Raw genomic sequence first — 14,751 nt, 5'->3', positions numbered from 1 at the left:
GGTGCAGAAATATTAATCGGATATAGCTCTGAACATGAGCATTTCACTCTGATATAATTATACATAGTGCTTTCTCCTGATCTACATGAATTTTCTGTTTTAATAAAGACAACTTGAAGAAGGTGTTGTTATAGGCACTTTTTCATCAGTGCTTTTTCCCCCCAAGTTTATTTTTAATTATTTTTAATTTTTAAGTAGTCTCTACACCCAACATGGGGCTCGAATTCACAACCCTGAGGTCAGGAGTCCCATGCTCCACTGACTGAGCCAGCCAGGCACCCCTCATCAGTCTTTTTTTTAAAGACCAGCAGAATGTAAGGTTCCAAATTTAGGACTCAAACTGAAATTTGGTAACGAGATATTTTGACAGAGTTTTTAAAGCCACCATTTAGCAGGTTGGCTTAAAATAAGACTGAGGGAGGAAAAAAAGATTGAGGAGAATAGCAGTTTGTTTTAAAAGTGATAAGAAAAACTCCCCATCCCCTAGGTTTTCTTCTCAAAGTGATTTATTTGAAGAGTTTTGCAGGTAGTAAGGTGTATTGTTAATGTGAATTAAATCTTTGGAAAGATTTTGGAAGATCCTTCCATGATTTATACAGAAGTTTAATGAAGTTTAATTTAAACTTTGTATTTCCCACTAAAGGAAGTATAAAAATACAAATGTAAAAGTATCATATATTTTCTTTCAAAACATCCTATCACCTAGAGGTTGAACATGTATTTCCAGGTTTAAAAAAATTTTTTTTAAGTATATTTATTTATTTTGAGAGAACAAGTGGGTGCACAAGCAGGGGCAGGGCAGAGAGAGCAGGAGAGACCGAATCCTAAGCAGGCTCTGTGCTGTCAGCACAGAGCCCGATGTGGGGCTCAAACTCACATGAGATCATGACCTGAGCTGAGATCAAGAGTAAGATGCTTAATTGACTGCGCTCCCCCCGCCCCCCAGTATTATCTTTTTAAGAGTATAGGTAATTACCTGTCATTCATAATTCAGAATTTATGAACAAACTGGATACCTTAGCCTGTCTCCTTTCCATGAGATCCTTATGAAACGGTGAGTCACACCTCTGCGGTCCAGTTCCTTGTTCGCATTGCCCATTTGAACCATGTGTTACTCTAGGACTCCTGTTAAAATAGATGTCTCAAAATAAGTTCTTTGTGGCATTGTTGGCTGCCCTGTGTCAGCTCCTTCAGCCTGTTTTGTGGGCTGTTAACATTACTCTGTAGCTTGCTAGTGGTATGGGGATTTTGGTCAGTATTATTGCTCAGAGACCTGACTGAAACTTTACAAAAACAAAACAACATAATGTTATTGTAGTTAATGGCTTTTCCCAGGGAGTTGGCTTTTCATGTGGAGCTGATGCTTTTAAGGTAACAGTGTATGGGCTGAGTCCAGCATCAAGTTTTTTCTTCCATAAGCTGTGTATTTAGAAAATAGTGTGCCCCGCTGATGGTTCTTAAAAGGTTTGTCTTTCATACATGTCAGCCCTTTAAATCTATTTAAGGATTTAAAAGTGTACAGAGATTGAACATTTATATAGCAAATCAGATTTTTCCATTGATTTTCATTTAAAGTTAGTATGTCATTTCATGGGAAAAAATGGTAGCACAAAAGTTGTTTGTTAGAATACTTCAGGGAAGAAATTTCCTCTGCTGAGAATGAAATCTCTGCATTTAATTCTGTATCAACTATAAAATATTAGCGTTTACAGAAGAGTCATGGCCATTATCTTACCGAGGTACAGGATAGCTGAGGAACCCGAGGCCCAGAGAGAACTAACATCTTAGTACTCAAAGTGTTATTTCTGAACCAGCAGTATTAACATCACCCAGAAATTTGTTAGTGCAGAGTTCTCCACCCCATCCCAAGACCTACTGAATTAGAATCTACATTTTCACAGGACTCTTAGGTGATTCAAATGCACACTCATTTCTAGAAGCTCTGCTAAATGATGTATATTTAGTTGCTTAACTGGTTAGTGACTGATTTGGAAAATTCAGGTTTTCTGAGTTGCTCCTTTTATTGGGTCTCCTGAAAAAAGTCAAAAGGGAAATTGAAGCTCTAATTGATCACTGTTCAATAGAACTTTCTGTGATGATGGAAGTGTTGTATTCTTTGTTGTCCAGTGAGGTAGCCACTAGCCACATGTAACTGTTGAGCACTTCATGATGCCTAGTGCACCTGAGGAACTGAATGTTTAACTTAATTTTATTTATTTATTTTTAATGTTTATTTTTGAGAGAGAAAGAGAGACAAAGCAGACAGGGGAGGGGTGGAGAGAGAGGGAGACACAGAATCTGGAGCAGGCTCCAGGCTCTGAGCTGTCAGCACGGGGCTTGAACTCACGAACTATGAGATCATGACCTGAGCCGAAGTCGGACACTCAACCGACTGAGCCACCCAGGTGCCCCTGTTTTAATTATATTTAAATAGCTGTGTGTAGCTAGTGGCTACCATATTGGACAGTGCAGATCTAGATGATTTTTGCCTGTACCAAATTTAAAATAATCTAAGGTGTAATTTAATAACTGATTAGGCTCAGTTTAATAATTTCCTTCTTGGGGCACCTGGATGGCTCACTTGGTTAAGCAGCCAATTCTTGATTTCAGTTCAGGTCATGATCTCACTGTTCCTGAGGTTGAGCCCTGCGCTGTGCGCTGGCAGCATGGAGCCTGCTTGGGATTCTCTCCCTGTCTGCCTCCCCCACCACACCACTCGCTCACCCTCTCAAAATAAATAAATATTAAAAAATAATTTCCTTCTTCATTTACAAATTGGAAAGATGGTTTCTAACTGCTTGCTTTTCCATTATACCCAGATATGATTTTAGTAGTTAATATAAAGTACTGCCAGTTTTCTGATTGATACTGTTGTGTTTAGTAATGTAAGTTGCAAGAATGTATGTTTTCCTGTTTGTCTTAATAAAGATATTTTCACTCAGATTAAAAAAATTAAAGGGGCGTCTGGGTGGCTCAGTCAGTTAAGTGTCTGACTTCGGCTCAGGTCAGGATCTTACGGTTCTGAGTTTGAGCCCAGCATCGGGCTCTGTGCTGACAGCTCAGAGCCTGGAGCCTACTTTGGATTCTGTGCCTCTCTCTCTGCCCCTCTCCCGGTCACACCCTGTCTCTCTTGCTCAAAAATAATAAAATAAACATTAAAAAATTAAAAATAGTTGTTAAATAAATGTGCCTTAATTATCTTGTAGATAGTATCGAGGGGATAGTTTTTGCCTCTGGTCTAGTACCTCCAGCCTTGTTGGCACTTGTTGATAGCTGCCAGATTGATCTGCCATTTTTAAAAAATGTTTTATTTATTTTTGAGAGAGAGAGAGAGCACGAGTGCAAGAAAGTGGGGGAGAGGCAGAGAGAGAGGGTGACAGAGGGTCTGAAAGGGGTTCATGCACTGACAGCTGAGTGCCCAATATGGGGCTTGAACTCAGAAGCCACGAGATCATACCTTGAGCCAAAATAAAGAGTCAGATGCTTAACCGACTGAGCCACCTAGGCACCCCTGCCATTTTTTATGTTATTTCCAGGTGCAGAAACATTGATTGATTCTTAACTTCGCACATTAGGCACAGGGAAGAATTAACCCTAAAGTAAATCAGACTGGCCAGTGTCCAGATCTTCACATTTACTATGTATATGATTTCAGTGAAGTTGCTTTCTCTCTCAGAGTATCAGTACTTTTGTTTGTAAAATAAGATTTGCAAGGTACTAGTTCTGAGTAGCAGAAATAATTTGTCACTTAGAAAATGCCTCGTGCTTAATACATACTTAGTAAATACAAATTGCCTTCCTAAGACCTCCTGGTTAGCTTTTATGGCCTTCTGTAATTTAGTCTTATGCTTAAGATTTCAGCCAGGCTTAAGGCATACTGTAATTTTAGATTTTACTGGTTTCTACTGGTTGCTGTAACTTCATGCTTTGCTTCACTCGTGTCATATCCCTTGTAGATTCTTCCACTTGAGCTCTGCTTTCCTTCTCTTGACTTCTTAAGGACTCATCTCTTGGTTGTATCATGAATTTTTCCCTTTCTACTGGGTCGTCTTTATTAGTACATAAATGTGCTCTGAACTATTTAATGTGGTAGCCACTGGCCACATGTGGCTATTTAAATAAAAATTTATTGAGGAAAAACAATCAGTTTCTCAGCCTTCTAACCATATTTCATTTGTTCAGTAGCCATATGTGGCTGATTGGCTACCATATTGAACAGTATGTCTATAGAATGTTACATACCCTCTCCTGATTGATTGCACATTCTCCTCTAGCTACTGTCTAATTTCTCATTTCTCTGATTGTCTTCGAAGCAAAATTTCAAGGGTTGTCTTTGTGTGCTCTCTCCTCTTTGCTCCTCAGCCTGCTCTAGACTGGCCTGTGTCACCATCTCAACCCCATGAAATTGCTCTAATCAAGATACCAGTGACTTTTGATTTACCAAATTCATCTTACTGGATCTTGTAATAGAATTCAATATAGTTGACTACTGTTTTCTGCATATTCACCTGCTTTTCTTAGCTTATGAGACATATATTCTTGTTTTTCTGCTACCTCACACCTTGTTAAAATTTTTTACAGGCTTCTGTCCTCTACCTGCGTCCACATATTGGCATATCCCAGAGTTTAGTTCTGGGCCTCCCCCAACGCTTTCTAAATTCTTTCCCCAGCTGGTCGACTCATTCAATTTAAGTACTGTCTACCGTGGATAATTCTCAGATTTACATTTAGACTTCTCACCTGAGCTCCAGACATTATCCAGTGTGTACCTGATACTACCACTCAGTTACCTAAACAGACACTATGTAAATAGGCTTAACATATCCAAAATAGAACTTTTTCCCATATTATTCTTCTTCCAGTCTTCCCCATCTCAGTAATTGGCACCTAGGTGTTGTCCTTAAGTCCTCTTTCCCTTATCCCCCATATCTAATCCATCACCAGGTTCTCTTAGTCTCCAGAATATTGTTTGAACCTCTCTCCTATTTTACATCTTGATTGCTACCATCCTAGTTTTAGCCACCATCATCTCACTTGGCCTACTGAAAATAGCTTTTAGCTGGTTCTACTTTCACTCTATTATCTTCAGTCCATTCTCCTACCAGTGGCCAGAATTCATCTTTTTAAAATGTAAATGAAACTGTGCCAGTCGTCTGCTTAAATCCTTCATAGCTTTCCTTTGTGCTTACTGTAAAATTCAGAGCCTCATGTGTTATTTTTCTACTTGTCTAGTTTTAACTCCACATCACTACCCCCTCTCTTTGCTCAGGATGCTGTGGCTACACTGCCATCCTTTCCTCCAAAATACCACGTTCTTTCCTTCTTTAGGTTGTATTTGCTGTTTTCTCTGCTTGGAATGCTCTGCTCCCATCTCATAGCAATGCTGGTACCGTCTCATTTAGATTTCAGCTTCTTAGATGGCCATTTCCCAGACACTCAATCATAGCACTTAGATAAATCTGGAGTTATGTTATTTCTTTGTTAATCTGTCCTCACTAGATTGTAAACTAGATTGTAAACTCTTTGGAAGTAGAAGAACCTTAACTGTCTTAATATGCACTGTACCATCAAATAGTGCCTGACACATGCCAGGTACTCAGTAAATTAAATTTTTGTGGACTATAGAAAATGTTTGATTCCTTTAAGCTTCTAAAAGGGAAAACTACATTAAAGATTGTGTTGTCAATGTAACATGTGATTCTGGCCTGGGTCCTTTAGCTCTCAAGTACATTATTGGTATAATTGCAGAAACTTAAATGGGATCTGAGTATTTGGTAGTAGTATTATACCAGTGTTAATTTCCTGATCTTGATTACTTTTTGGTTATACAGAAGAGTGTCCTGTCTGTAGGAAATATATTGTACTCTGTAAGAGGTGGGGGAGTGTTTACTGGTCAATAAAAAAAAAAAAAATGCATTATTATTTGAGAGAAGGTCATGGGCTTTAGTTTGCAACCTGAGATTCAAATCATGGCTCTTTCATTGATGTGTGATGTTGAATGCATTATTTAAATTGTCTGAAATAAAGATCATAAAATCCATTTTACAGCCTTGTTAGGATTTAGTATAAGAGTATATGTCCAGGACAATAGTTGCCACATAATACATTCTTAATCAAGTTTGTTATTTCAATGAAAATATGTATATCTTGATTAACATGGTTAATTTCCATTTCTTTCGGAATTACCAATGAATCTGTAATGTTTAATGTATTGGTTTATATTATGATTGATGTAAAAGTATAAAAGAACCTCTTGACAAACTAAGTCATTACTTGCAGTTGTTGATTTATTTAGTTTTCCTTTTTTCCCTTCCTTTTACTCTCCATTGATGGACATGTTATTAAGTAAACATAATGACCAAAAAGGAAGAAGGTGTTTAAGGATAACCTGTGAGCCTTTTACTAGTCATCACAGTCTTTTTAAAATATTATAAATTATTTCACCAATTCTGTAAACCTTAGAATTGCATGATTCAGTTCACCCCTTTCCAGCACTTTGTGCTCTTGTCTTAAAATTTATTTCTTTTTTTTTTTAATTTTTTTTTCAACGTGTATTTATTTTTGGGACAGAGAGAGACAGAGCATGAACGGGGGAGGGGCAGAGAGAGAGGGAGACACAGAATCGGAAACAGGCTCCAGGCTCTGAGCCATCAGCCCAGAGCCTGACGCGGGGCTCAAACTCACGGACCGCGAGATCGTGACCTGAGCTGAAGTCGGACGCTTAACCACCCAGGCGCCCCTTAAAATTTATTTCTACATGTGCTGTAAACCCCATGATACATTATTATTTTTGCTTTAAATAATCAGTAATCTCTTAAAGACATTTAAACATGTAGATGTTTTTTGTTTTGTTTTAAGATTTTTTATATTCTCCAGTTATTTACCCTTTCTGGAGATTTTGTTCCTTTCTGCAGCTTCCATTTGTTGTCATTTTCCTTGAGCCCAAGAACTTTTAGCATTTCTTTAGCAAAAGTCTGAGGGAGACCAATTCTTGTCACTTTTGTCTCTTTGAAAATGTCTGTATTTCATCTTCACTTTTGAAATGTATTTCCCTAGATACAGAATTCTGGGTTAATATTTCCTTTTTTTTTTTTTTTTTTGGCACTTGAAAGATGACGTTAGGTTGTCTTCTGGCTTTCATCATTTCTAGTGATAAATCAGCCATCCTATTCATTCTTCTCTTAATATATTTAACTCTTTTTTACCTGGTTGCTTTTAAGAGGAGCTCTTTTTTTTTTTTTTCCCTCCTCCATTTTCAACAATTTGGCTATGATCTGCCTAGGTATGAATTTCTTTATATTTATCCTGCTTGTCTTGCATTGAGTTGTTGAGTCTGTGAGTAGGTGTCTTTTGTCAGTTTTGGAAAGTCTTTGTTGACTATCTCTTCATATATTTCTACCCTGTCAGCTTTCTGAATCTGTTCAGCCTAGCTGTTAGCTTGTGGGACTGCTTGGACATTTCTTTGCTTTCTGGTACCACTTCAGGTTTTCTGTACTTTGTGTTTTTGCCCTGTTTATTTGCTTTAGGAAGAACATCTGCCTTATACTCAGAATGCATTGCTTCCTGACTTGTCCCTTGCCACCGCCCTCAGAGGGCACCTGCCTTGAATGTGTTGGAGGCCCATATGCTTCATGAGATTCTCTCTCATCTTTCCTGCCTTACCCTCAGATTTTTGTTCTCAGTGAGGACCTGTGGGGAAGAGTTGGCGGGTGGGACTTGAAGCTGGGCCTCCTCTGAATTCTGATCTGTTTGCTGAAACCACATGTAGCTATTAAAGTTGGTTATAAATTTGGTTGGTTTCTTCTCAGTTTTGTTAGTGGTAAATTATTTACTTTGCCAGGAATGAGAATAGTTATGCCATGGTCCTTCTTTTATGAAGGGCTTAATGTTTTCTAGAATTTATTTAGATTTCTTTGGGGCACCTGGATGGCTCAGTCAGTTAAGCGACCTACTTCAGCTCACGTCATGATCTCACAATTCGTGGGTTCGAGTCCTGTGTTAGGCTGTGTGCTAACATCTCAGAGTCTGGAGCTTGCTTTGGATTCTGTGTCTCTCTTTGCCCCTCCCCCTGCTTGTGTGCGTGCGTCCGCGCGCTCGTGCGCGTGCGTCCGCGCGCGCGCTCTCTCTCTCTCTCTCTCTCTCTCTCTCTCTCTCTCTGTGTCAAAAATAAATATTAAAAAATTTTTTTTAGAATTTAGATTTCTTTGCATCTTTAGATTTCCTGTTGAGTTTTTTTAAAAACTGCAATATTGTAGCTTATCCAGCTTATTGTGGTTTATAGGGTGAGAGTAATAGAGTCTTGTAATTTTCTGCATTCTAATCAGAAGTGGAAATCCTGAACCTTTCTTTAAAATTATAAAACTTTTGATGTACCTGGGTGGCTCAGTTGGTTAATTATCCAGCTCTTGATTTTGGCTCAAGGAATGATATCACGGTTTCATGGGTTCGCGCCCTGCATTGGGCTTTGCACTGGCAGCACAGAGCCTGATTGGGATTTTCTCTCTCCCTTTCTCTGCCCCTCCCCCACTCACACTGTCTCTCAAAAAACATAAATAAACTTAAAAAAATTATAAAATTTTAGAACTGGAAGAGGCTGTAGTAGTCATGTAGTTTAGCTACATCATTTTCCTGATGAGGAACTGAGGCCTAGAAATGTGGACTACTTTGATACACAGCTAATTTAGCCTTGAATCCTGAACTAGATGTCAGATCTCTTTAATTCATTTTTTACCCCCTTTTAATATGGGCTTAGTGAACCCAGACAGGAATTTTTCAGTAGTGCCAAACGTTAGTGTGAATCTGACAGGAAACTTACACTGTGCTTTTTAATCTTGTAAGCTTGTTCAGCCTTGGAGAAAATGAGAAACAAACCAGGAAGGATATTCCAGGAAAGTTACATGCCATTCTGATTCATTTTTTTTTAAAATTGGGTATTATTCTCCAATGAAGTATGTGGTTCTGTCCATTTGATGAGAGTCCAAAAGTGTTTTGCATGGCCTTCTTCATACCCTCACCAGGGTTAGCTGAAAAATGACAGCAGTTATGTTTGATGTGCAGTCTGGAAAGCTTTGATGTTAAATGCCATAGAGCATGCTAGGATGAACTGAAGAATAATCAGAATAATGTCAAGGTCTCCCATATCTTCATGATACCTACTTGCTATCACATGGGCTAATGGCTTTCTATAGAATCCTGCTTGTCTACTAATACAAGACACTATTTCTGTGGTACAACCCCTTCTTACTACCTCGACAACAAAAAAGGCACTATAACAAAGCTGAAGGTTTTTGTTTTTGTTTTCAGTCTGAGTGAGCTTGTTTCACATGTTGATAAACCTGTGTGTTTACCATAGGGTGAGGCTCCTGGGGGGAATGCCTGGAAAGGAAAGTACCAGATCTAGGAGTCATCACTGATGTTCCCCTGTGGTAGGTCAGAGTATGATCTGATTCTGAAAAAATTGAGGATAGAGCTTATCTTCTCCAAAACTTCTTACTGTCAAATACAATTTGATATTTACCTTAATTCACTCAGTATAGTTTTTAAAATGCCTACAGGTACCAGGTACTATGCTCAGAAAGTATTAATAAAGCAACTGAATCTCAAACCTTTTATTTTAAAAAAGAGCTACATGCAACAAAGGGGAGGGGAACGGTGCCCTGGAAGTGTAGAGGGATCTGAAGAGTAGAGATGAGATTAGATTGGGCAAGGATGGCCTAAGACAAGGGAAGGAGAATACTATTAGAAAAGAGAGGGGGGAAGAAATGTTAGTGGGCTAGGGAGGAGTCTACTACAATGATCTAGGAGTATGTGCTCCATGAAGTCAGGGTGTTTGTTTTTTTAAACTATTTTGATCCCTGCTATATCTTAATGCCTAAAACAATGTCTGTCATATGGTAAGCATGCAGTAAGGTTTTGTTGAATAAAAATGTAATGGATGGTAGAATTAAAACTATTTCAGTCAAAGCTGTTCAAAACATCTTGGTTATCTGCTCCTGGGACTATGTTGGGATTGCATTTCCCCACTCCCTTGAAGCAGGTTTGACCATGTGACCTGCCTTGATCAGTAAAATGTGAGCAGAAGTGAAATGTGTCATTTTTGGATGGAAGCTTTAGACCCGTGAGGTATTCCCACATTCTGTTTCCTTCTGGCACCATCGAGTGGCAGTGGCAGAGCTGGTAGTTCCTTCAGCAACTTGGATGACAGCTACGTTGGACTTGTTGCATGAGCATGACTTAAAACTTCTGTTGTAAGTCAATGAGATGTTGGGGATTTTCTGTTAGTGTACAGTAATCTAACCTATGTTGACTACAGATATTTATATTAATTTTCATCTGGTTGGAATCCTCATATGGCCAAAGGCACTTGAAGGAGGAGGCTGCCCACTTGTCTCCTGCTTATATATTTGCTCTGGTGTTGCCTTAACATTAGTCTTAGAAATGAGGTCTCAGGCAAGAGAAAGATAGGAGAGGGGATGAAGGGTTATTATAATTATTTTTAAGTTTCCAGCCATAAATTTGTAGAAAGGATTGTATTTGTTTAATGTTTAGTATATAGCAGTTTCAATCACATTTCCCCCATTCTGGGCATACCACCATAAGAAGTGCTTGGGAACAAAGACCAGGTAAGTAAAAGACCTGTTGTATGTACTTTCACAGATCATAGACTTAGAGTTGGAAGGGTCTTGATAGATTCTTTGACCAAGTTATCTGGTCTGTGTTTTTATATTCTAATATGGATACCCTAGAATAAATAGCAAGTAGAGATAAGCACCTAAATAAACATAATGGCATTTATTTTATAATGGCTTTTTAAATAGTTAAAGGCAAATGCAAATTCTTAAAGTATATTCAGGCAAAGGATCAGACAATTTAAGAACAGAAGCTGGGAGTAGAAGAGTTGTTAAAAAATCGGATACTTTGAAGCCAAGTAAGCCTCTATCTTTGACTTTGTAAGTTTGCTTCTACAGCAGATATTGATAGTAGGCAAGGCCTGTTAGGCTTTGGTGTTTTAGTTTTAAGGTCCTTCGTCCCACCCCAGAAGGCTAAGATCATTCATTGACATTAGTTTGCACAATGAGCCTCCTTGAGTTCCATATCTTGAGAGGGATCCCTGGTAACTCTTAGGGCTCCCCTACATCAGGAGCAAGGGCATTGTCAATGAATATGAACAAGCAGTTAAGCTGTAACCTTTGGCCTTTTCTGCCCTAGAAACTTAGTAGCTTTGATGAGAGCTTGAGACATGATCTTAGGGGAGGATGAATTTGCTATGACAACACCTCTCTGTGCCAGGGTTAAGAGATAGTCCTAGGTGAATGTAAATAGAGCTCAACCTTTCCCTTCTCTCCAAAAGCAGCTAGGTTTTGGCTGAGGAGATGTGAGGTTGGCTGGATTCCAGGTAACTCAAGTTACTCACTTGACCCTAGAGAGGAGCAAAGTAGGCAAGAGGCATTGAGGAGGGGGAGGTGGAGAGTTGTCAGTGCATGTGATCAGGCCAGATGACCCATGTCAACGTTTAACCTGATACGCAGTAGAGTGGAAGATGGAAGAGAAAACCAGATAAGTAACCTTTATATGTTTAAGTCTCTCACCTCAAACTTGCTTTGCACATCCAGACTTCTTTTCTGATAGGGGGCCAAGTTCTTAATATAGGAAGGGAAGGAAAATCCAGTTTCTATAGAATGGGAAGATGGGGCAGAGTGAAGTTATTTATTTAACTGTTTTATTTCTTTCTTTGTCATTTTATAAGTTTACTGAATATTCTTAGGCTTGACTCACATTGCCTGTATTTCTCTTGCTTGGCGGTAGGCTAAGTGACAGAAAGCAGGATGATTAAGGGAAGAAAGGAGTGCTTGAGGAGATCTGTGTGGCCAATGCAGTTTCAGGGAACTGTCATAAATGTAGGAAGCTGGTACCCAAACTAGGCTACATAGAAGACTTACTTCTGTTATATGGTGGATCACTGAAGACCAAAGGTAAAGCATAAAGCCATCTTTATTCTTTTTTTTTTAATATATAAAATTTATTGTCAAATTGGTTTCCATACAACACCCAGTGTTCATCCCAAAAGGTGCCCTCCTCAGTACCCATCACCCACCCTCCCCTCCCTCCCACCCCCATCAACCCTCAGTTTGTTCTCAGTTTTTAAGAGTCTCTTATGCTTTAAGCCATCTTTATTCTTATAAATCATTCCTTGTAATTCATTTTATTTACCTAGTTGTTCAAAACAAAACATTGGCTAATGTTAATTAAAATTTAAATTAATTAAGGATCCCTCTCCAGGCAACACAGTATCAGCACTGGGTTTGGTAGGAGTGGGTAACATTTGGAGGTAGAGAAATTAGAAGGATGCTGGGAAAGTTTATTTTAAGTTACTTACTGTCCCATCTTAGTTTTCCTTTTCCTCCCTTGAAGTATGTGGAAATGAAGAAGGAATATGTATCTTTTCCTGAGTCTAGGCCTTGAACTTTACTTTTATGAAGTTAAACATGAAAGATGGTAGAGGAAATGGAATAAATAGGACATTTCTAGAGATTGTTGATATGGATGGAGGGTGCTCTGAGCAGTAATCTGCTGGTCCAGTTAAGTTGTAACTGCATGCTTTTATTCAGGCCAAAGAACTCCATGATTGACCTATAAGATGGAGGTAGTTGGAGACATCAGGATTTGTATCAGGGTGATAAGGAGGAAACTGTATTCATGGTCACTAAGAGTGAGCATGGGAGGACTCTGCCTTTTTGTGGCTTCCAGAGGCATATATCCAGATCTCCTTTATTAGGTCAGATCCCCCATTGTGCAGGTTCTCAGCATCCTGTACCATTCCTTGGTACCACTTGTCCCCTTTTGCCTTTCTCTTTTTTCCTTTTATTAGTTTATTGTTTGTTTCCAATCATACTGTAAATCCCATGAGGTCAAGGCACAAGTCTGTTTTTACTTACTATTTTACCCCCAGTACCTAGTATATTCACAGGTACATAGCATATAATTAGTAAATACTTGCTGAAAGGAGCATGAATGAATTGGAAACATTTAGTGGATCCACTTTATCTTGCAGAAGTATAGCGTTATCTCCAACTTACTGATTAAGGTGGGCTTACTTTCCAAGCTCCTGGATGAAAACCTGCTCCAATAGCTTTTGGTCCAATGGATATTGAAGGATTTTAAAGACTAGTACAGAGCAGTGAGGTAGATCACTGGGCAAGAATAGCTTTACCCGCCCCCCCCCCCCATTTTTTTTTATTAGTGTAATCCTCACTGTAGAATTATAGTTTTGGTGATTAACATTCCTTTCTTTCACTAGAATGGTCTCATATTTCTGTAAAGTCTGTTCAAGTCTTTCAGTATAGTCATCAGCTGAATCTGTAATGAGGACTCTGTGATTCTCAGGTTGGTTACAAGTCCTTGCCTTCCCCAATATGATTTTTTACCCACTGTCTACCCCTGTAAGAGCTGACCAGTCACAGATATCTGAAAAGGCATTGTCATTCTTGTAGTTTTTGGTCTGTGATGCTTCTGGGTCTGACTACGATTTAAAGGGAGCAGATGTGGGTGGAGGCCTTGAGTGGAGATCTTGGCGTTCTCATGACTCTCCAGTCATCTGGCTGCAGTTCCTCTTATAGTGCTATTCTGTCCAATAATAGCGGTGTCACTTTTAGCAAAGCTAACTTATTTGCGCTTGACTATGATTGCTCTACTAGTGAACTAGAAGCTTAAGAGAGTGCTTAGAGATTTTTCTGTATGTCAAGTCTGTAGAACTGAGTTTAAAATGTACATTTATAGAAAACTTAAAAGTTGAGCTTTAAGGAATTGTCTACACAAGGGCAAGAAGATAAGTATGAAACAAACATTCTGTTTCGGGTGGAGACTGGAAATGTAAAATTTCAGAAATATTGGCGCCTTAAAAAAATACTTTTTTTAGGGGCTCCTGGGTGGCTCAGTCGGTTGAAGGTCCAACCCTTGATTTTGGCTCAGGTCATGATCCCAGGGTGGTAGGATTGAGCCCTGTGTCAGGCTGTGGGCTGAGCAGCCTGCTTAAGATTCTGTTTGTCTTTGTCACTCACATGTGCTCTCTTTCTCCCTTTTTCTAAAAAATAAATTTAAAAAGTACTGTTTTTTAAAGGATATTTGGTAGAGAATTGGAAGTACCAAGATGTATACAACTAGAAAAAATTGAGGGGAAGGGGAGATAGTATTAATTAAAGCCTTTTAAAAATTGAAACATTCTTTAATTCAAAAGTTTGTTTGTAGACTTTAAAATGTTTTGCACAAACTGGTAAGGTACAGAATCGTTCGGAGTCTGCTTGTTTGTTTTTTTCCTTGATTTCTGAGAAGCAGACAAAAGCTTGCAAAGAGAAGAAACTATCTCTGTTAGAGTAAAACAAAGCTGTTAGGCTATTAATGTTGTTGACAACATTAATCAGATACAAGAAGTGCTCATATTTATTAAAAGAACTCAGTGATAGTAAACATCAATTTTTGTGAAATTGTTGCCATAAGGATTCTTTATCTAGACTCTGAGTTATCAGTATCATCAGTTTCTCTTTCACACAGTTATAATGTTTGTGGATTTCTTGAAAGTGGTTTGCTCAGATTGTGGCAAGTAGCTGTACCTTATATTTTTCAGAATCTTGTATTTCCACATGTGAGGTATGTGGCAATATGAAGAAGGCAGGAAATAAAGGCAGATTCCCTATTGTACAAAAGCTTCACTACTGTGAAACAGCTCTGTGTTTGAGAGTGCTAGCAGTTCTCTTA

The 14,751-nt window shown here is 38.7% G+C and overlaps 1 protein-coding gene across 3 annotated transcripts in view; it reads left to right on the top strand.

The window, feature by feature from the left end:
• The window catches only part of MAPK6 (mitogen-activated protein kinase 6), a 36,385-nt gene that overhangs the window by 2,539 nt on the left and 19,095 nt on the right, over positions 1-14,751 (top strand). Inside the window, exon 1 of one of the 3 annotated variants that reach the window (XM_053224007.1) lies at positions 11,827-11,972. The exons of the other annotated variants lie outside the window; for them this stretch is intronic. The gene's annotated coding sequence lies outside the window, so the exon portion shown is untranslated. Of the gene's footprint in view, positions 1-11,826; positions 11,973-14,751 lie in introns of those variants that run through there. 3 annotated transcript variants of the gene reach the window in all.

Source organism: Acinonyx jubatus, chromosome B3 (genome assembly GCF_027475565.1).
Source record: "Acinonyx jubatus isolate Ajub_Pintada_27869175 chromosome B3, VMU_Ajub_asm_v1.0, whole genome shotgun sequence".
In the NCBI taxonomy this organism is placed as follows: domain Eukaryota; kingdom Metazoa; phylum Chordata; class Mammalia; order Carnivora; family Felidae; genus Acinonyx; species Acinonyx jubatus.
Note: the sequence above shows the minus strand (reverse complement) of the source record. Positions and strands in the feature narration are given on the sequence as shown.